Raw genomic sequence first — 7,121 nt, 5'->3', positions numbered from 1 at the left:
AGCCCCTGGCTGGCTGGATCAGTCCCTCACAGCCACCCACTTTCCACCACGAGTGAAAAACTCCTGCTCCTCCTCTACGTTTTCTTCTTCTTCTCCCCTCCCCGCACTCCACATGCGTGCATACTCAGTGAAGACTAACCCTCCAGGGCAAAGGGGGCAGTGCCCCACCGAGACCTGGGCCTGCCCTCACCTTCTTACCTCCAACAGGTACTTCCAACTTCCTCGGCCTCCGTGTTTAATAAGATGAAACTGACACGGGGACAAATAGAAGAAGACGGCTTCACCCTGGTATGGCTCCCCTTTATCACATACACAGCCCAACAAGACACCGACAAAACTCCACCAACAGCATACAAATCAATATGGCTAACCTGATCCAATACACCCACTCACCCCACTCACACACGAAACAAAGACCACCACAGCCAACCACAAATGAACAACCATATCCTAGGCCAACCCCAACATCTCTCACCACCAAAGGAACACAAACAAACAGCAGAGAACCTACACAAGCGACGCTGACAAAAAACCCCACATACAGTGGTACCTCGGTTTACAAACAATTGGTTCCAGAAGTCTGTACTTAACCTGAAGCGTACTTAACCTGAAGCGAACTTTCCCATTGAAAGTAATGGAAAGTGGATTAATCCATTCCAGACGGTCCGTGAAGTACTTACACTGAAGCGTACTTAACCTGAAGTGAACTTTCCCATTGAAAGTAATGGGACGTGGATTAATCTGTTCCAGACGGGTCCGCGGAGTACTCAACCTGAAGCGTACTTAACCTGAGGTATGAGTGTAATTGGTTCCAGAAGTCTGTACTTAACCTGAAGCGTACTTAACCTGAAGTGAACTTTCCCATTGAAAGTAATGGAAAGTGGATTAATCCATTCCAGACGGTCCGCGGAGTACTTAAACTGAAGCGTACTTAACCTGAAGCGAACTTTCCCATTGAAAGTAATGGAAAGTGGATTAATCCGTTCCAGATGGGTCTACGGAGTACTTAAACCGAAAGTACTCAAACCAAGGCATACTTAAACCGAGGTATGACTGTATATTAAGCAAAATAGAAACATCGCCACCCGACTCCACCCCCCCACCCTCCCTCCATCTACCTCTTCTCCCCTTTTCTTCCAAATGTCTCAACAAATGAAACTGATCTGTAAAAATGTTATGAGAGACAGTGCACATATCTTTGTATACCAAGAAAACTTTTAATAATAATAATAATAATAATAATAATAATAATAATAATAATAATGGGGGGGCCCTAGCTAGGATGGGGGCAGAATTTGAATGCGTGCCCATGGCTCTGGCACCACCTCCTGCCTGGATGGGGCATCTGTCACGGATGCTTTAGCCGAGATGCCTGCATTGCAGGGGGTTGGACTAGCTGACCCTACCAGCCCCCACAGCTCAAAAGTTAAGCCCCACGGCTAGGGCATGGGATTGTGGTAGCATACAGAACTCCAGACTTCCGCGTGCTCGCACACACAATTACTTCATGTGACAGAAGGGTGAAGGTACCTTCTGCCCTGTCTTAGCCTCTCGGAATTTGCATGGATGGCAGATGTGCCTTGCTGCCCCTAATGCAGCAGGTTTTTTAAAGTTTTGAAGCCATGTGGGAAAGTTATGAACCAGACAGGGGCTGCCGCACCCCTGTGCAATCATCTATGCGCAAAAGGCACTCTGCTCCTTTGCACCTTGCCAGGACTTTGAGGTCATCAGAGGATGCCTGCTGCAGGTGCCACACTTCTCTGGCACACAGTACTGTATGTGCGGACCCATGCAACTGACACCTTGACTCTGGACTGCCCTCCATTCTCGGGTGCAAACAGCAGCAGTGCCCTTGTGAGTTTTGCCACTAGGTAAACATGGCTGCTCACCCAAGTAGTTGACTAAAGTGATATCCTTCGCTGGGCTGGTGCAGATATTAGTATATTGTCTGCTTTTACATTAAATTGTTTGTAAATGAAATGTTATTTTATTGCAGAGGTGAGGAACCTGAAGCCCTTCCAGATGTTATTTGGGCTCCAGCTCCAACGGTATGGCCATTGGTAGCCCAGCAATATCTTTGAGTGCCATAGGTTAGCCACCCTCGTCTTTTTGTGTTGTTTTAATGCTGTTTCTCACTCTGCGGGTTGTGTGATCAATGAATAACATGTTATAAGTAGTGTAGATAAGCAGAGCAGCCATGCCCAGAGGCAGTATTGCTCTGAGTACCAGAGGTTGGGGACCAACTACCTGTATTGGAACACAGAATGTTTCACTAGCTAGACTTTGGTCTGAACCATGGGTAGGCAAACTAAGCCCCGGGGGCCGGATCTGGCCCAATCGCCTTCTAAATCCGGCTCGCAGACAGTCCGGGAATCAGTGTGTTTTTACATGCGTAGAATGTGTGCTTTAATTTAAAATGCATCCCTGGGTTATTTGTGGGGCATAGGAATTCGTTCATTCCCCCCCCCCAAAAAAATATATAGCTTGCTCCCCCCCCCCACGATCTGAGGGACAGTGGACCGGCCCCCTGCTGAAAAATTTTGCTGAGCCATCACATAGCTCCAGTCAAAATGATCAGGTGCTTGCTACAAGACACCTCTGCCTGAGACCCTGAAGAGCTGCTGCCAATCAGTATGGACAATACTGGGCTAGGTGGATAAATAATCCAACTTTGGCCCTGTTCCCCACTGGAACCCTTTTTATTTCTGTGCTGTTAGTTCTATTACATAGAATTGCCTTGGCAGCCTCCAATGTTCCTAAAGCAATTCTTATGCTTTTCCTCACCCACCCAACCAACACAGCTATCTCCTTTCTTTGACTTTTTCCTACCCCCACCTCCCTTTTAAAAAGCCACTTCTGTTTTGTAATTCCTTTCCTGCTTTTTACACAAATTACAATTTTGGTTCTGAGATAACTCTTACTCCCATAGAGACTCAATGAACGAAGGGAAATGAGTGCTCATTCTCAGAAAACTTGTTAAGTGGCCATATTGATGTCTGCCTCCACTGTGGGACAGCTCGCAGCATGAGCTAATCTGCAAGCTGTCTTGCCGGTTCTTGTCCTAGGCAGAATTAAGAGCTGATCAAAGCGCCAGGCATCTTCTTGACTTTGTACCACCACAAAACGTAAAAAGCTGACATAAGACTTTTGCCAGCCTAGCTCTCGGTTTTCTTTTTTCATTGTTGCAAGAAAGACAGCAATGAACATGACAAGTGTTTTCAGTAAAGCATTAATTTCCAGCTCTTCCACAATATGGCTTGAAACATTAATCTTACCAATAAGCAGCAAATCAAATCAAATAAAGGAAGATGCTGTGTCTTCGCTTTTCAACAAATTCAATTAGGAAGCACTGAAAGTAAGTCTCAGACATTCGAGCTGAAATATTCATGCGCTGGAGTTTCAAAGCAAATACAGTCATACCTCTTGTTGCGTTAGGTTCAGGTTGCAGATTTTCGGGTTGCGAACACGGCAAACCCAGAAGTGTATACTTCCAGGTTTCGTCGCACTTTGCGCATGAGTGGTCTGCGTGCTTCGTGCATGCACAGGAACACTCTGTTGCACCACGTGCACACGCAGAAACGGCACTCTACTTACGGACTTTTTGGGGTGCAAACGGCACTCAGGAACGGATCATGTCCGTAAGTAGAGGTACCACTGTATTAGTGGAGACCATCCGTAACTTTAAGCAAGAAAACCATGAGTGCTAGAAACCTAAATAAATATGAAAGCTGTGCTCTCGAAAAGTTCAGCAATAAATTTCAGGTCTCATAAAAGTGTCAACTTTGCAAAATTCATATCCCTTTAATATAGAAGGTCCTTCTCAAGCCCGACATCCAGTGCTTTTTTTCTGGGGGTATGCATACTCCTAAACATTTTGTGAATCTTTGTACTTTTGTCCATTTACTGTATTTATTTCCCCCCGATTTGAACTATAAGATGGTGATTTTCTTGAGTCAAAATGAGACTACCCCTAAACATTTTTAGAGAAAAAGCACTGCCGACATCAATGCCAGAAGTGAGGGCAACAGGCTGCAGAAAAGGTATAGCCTGCAAGAGAGGTTTCAGCTCCCCATACCTGTGTGCCTCTTTTTGAAGCTAACAGACACACCCTATATGTGACTAGGCCAGACTTGCAGTTAAACAAACACTGCTACCAGCCATCAAGCCCAGTTAGCCCCATTGTAGACCCAAACAATGACTCGCCCACCTGACCAATATCTCAGTGATCTTGCCCTTGCATTTATTGCTCTTATAAAGTCAGCAAACTGGATTTGATATATTTTCTGTTAGGTTAATCTGTAGTTGGGTCATGATGGAATCATAGAACTTGTAGAGCTGGGGGGGGGGGATTGCCAAGGGTCATCTAGTTCAAACCTCTGCAACAGTGCAGGTCCACCGTACAGTACGTGAAGCTACGGAGAAGTACGGCCGTACTTCTGCAAGATTCACTCTTGCTTGGTTGGCAGCTAGCAATCTTGCTCATACTAGCATTTTACCTTGCATTATCAGATGCTTTACCTCGGAGATGTTTTAAGGCACTAAAGAGAAATGAAGCCTCTCCATTTATCTCTTCAGTGGAAGTAGCTTCCAGTAAATTGGATAATAATAATAATAATAATAATAATAATAATAATAATAATAATAATAATAATTTATTATCCATACCCCACCCATCTGGCTGGGTTTCCCCAGCCACTCCTCAGATACTTTTTTTTGTCATTTCTCAGGGGGTTGAGGATGTAACGCTGTGGGCAGAGAACCTGCATGTGACTGCTTGGGGAGGGGGGCTGAAATTCAAGGGAGCCAGAACCACCCCAAGCTATCCACTTAGCAGCAGAAGATGAGTCAGTGTCAAACAGGCTTCAATATACACCCAATTCTGGTTGCCACAACATTCTCTTCTTGTTGTTTAAAACATTGTGTAGTCAGGGGCTAGCCAGCCAAGCATCCACTTGATTACAGTTGCTCAATTTTATTATTTTTACTTTTAATATATATTAACTTTTTCTGCAACAAAGTGGTGCTTAATCTCAGCTACGTGTCCATGAAGTTGAGATGAAGGTGTAAACATGTTTGTTTTGTTTTTTGTTAATCTGTATATACACACTACGAAATAGCAATTGGAATATATAGCAAATAGGAATACTCAGGTGGGTACTAGCTATGTGTATGAGAACTCAGAATCTACACTGAACTTCAAATCAAGGAGACTCTGTCTTAACACACACACATAGAGGGGGGGGAAACCCTGTGTGCTATGGTACAAAATTGTTCCATTACATATTGTAAAACAGAAGGTCATTTTAGTTACCAGTATTAAGATGGGGGGGGGGCTGAGAAGACAGCTTCGTTGTCAAGGTTTGTTCAAAATTCCATATATAATTTAATTGCCCCTGAGAACTTTGTGGAACTTCAAAAACAGAGCGAAGCCAAATTTAGGTCATTTGGATCAGCTGAATTTATGAGCATGAACTTCACTGAGACTATGTACTTGGCTCAGATTTTAAAAATTAATCTTAAGCATTTCTTAAAATAATAAGTAATGCAAGTTCCCACTTGGCGTTGTGGAATCCAAAGCCCCCCCCCCCCTTGAAAAAGAAACTATAGCACAGAGGTTTGATAAAAAGTGTTTTGTTTTTCCCCTGGGGTGGAGGGTAAGCTTCACAACTTTAAAACCTTATACAGCTTGCCAGTTTTCACATTCATTTTTCTCTTTTGCATTTGAAAATGTAATGACAAATACTAACTAGTTTGTGAGGAGCAGGTAAATAAGCCTAGCCTGCATTGTGGTTTTCTCCATTATCACCTCCAGTCTCATCTATCAAGTTTGCTTTCAATAGGCACCATTTCAGCCACTTATAAAAAATCATTTTCTCTCCCATTAAGCTGAATATTGTAGCTCACATTACTTAAGAGCTGTACAACTGCAAAGCGCTTTTTTTTTTTGTTTCAGCAGGATGAGAACTCTGGATTATGAATTCTCAGTGGAGACAGACTTTTCAAAAAAAAATTGCAAACTTATCTGCTGTTTGCTTATTATAGGCAGGCAGACAAAAGGCTCATGGATTACAGAGTCAACAGGGCCACTTTTATACCCCTCAACATTTCCTGTTGCAACTCTGATGCCATAGCTTTCCTATTTATTTTAATGTTTCTAGCACTCATGGTTTCCATATCTTGCTTGATAAAACTGACAGTAGAAATACCAAAAGCTGGAAGCGAGAGGGTATAACATAACAATAACTGAAAAGCCATAATGATTTCCACACTGTAACAGGGCTGGATAATATACTCTTTTGGTATATATACATTTAGAGGTTAGTGGAAGGTTCGTCTGGTGCCTTCATTATACTCCTTCAGCCGTCAGGTGAAAGCATTCCTCTTCAACCAGGCTTTTGGCTAACATCTTATACCCTTTTAAAATGTTGCAGTCTGGAGTGCTGCTGTTGAAGATTCCAGCCAGTTGTGCCCTGTTCTGGAGAACTCCATTCTGTTCGTCCCTACCCTGACAACAACCAATCAGAATCTGTGGCCACTGACAATTCTCAGTCATGATTAAGCTGCTGCTCTTTTTCCAAAACATTTTTGTAGTTCTGCAAACCTGTCAGAACCTTCCTCTTGTGCACGAATGCTGCGACTTTGGCTACATTAGAGTACTCAAACTCTTATGGTTAATGTATTGGTCCTGAAGATAGTTTTTCCTCTCTGTCATTAGGCTTAAACCCAGATCATTTATCATTTCCTTCCTGCAGCTGACCCAGTAAAAGGCTTTCAGTGAAAAGGTGGGGGGGGCAAGAACTGGACTAGACCAAATGTACTCACAACAAAGAGCGCCACAGAATCACACTCCATCACTGGAGTGGAAACTTTCCACATTTATAAATACAACTGATTTGGGACACACATGCAGTTGTGTTACGCCTCCCCATCTGAAGCTACTAAAATGAAACTGTCTAGAATTAAATCAATGGCAGAATGGCACCACCCACCCAATCTTGCTAGAGTGGTACCTGGGTTTAAGTGCACAATTGGTTCTGGAAGTCTGTACTTAACCTGAAGCGTACTTAACCTGAAGCGAACTTCCAGACGGGTCCGCGGAGTACTCAACCTGAAGCGTACTT

This window comes from Zootoca vivipara, chromosome 7 (assembly GCF_965207765.1).
Source record: "Zootoca vivipara chromosome 7, rZooViv2.hap1.1, whole genome shotgun sequence".
NCBI classification, from domain to species: Eukaryota; Metazoa; Chordata; class Lepidosauria; order Squamata; family Lacertidae; genus Zootoca; species Zootoca vivipara.
Note: the sequence above shows the minus strand (reverse complement) of the source record.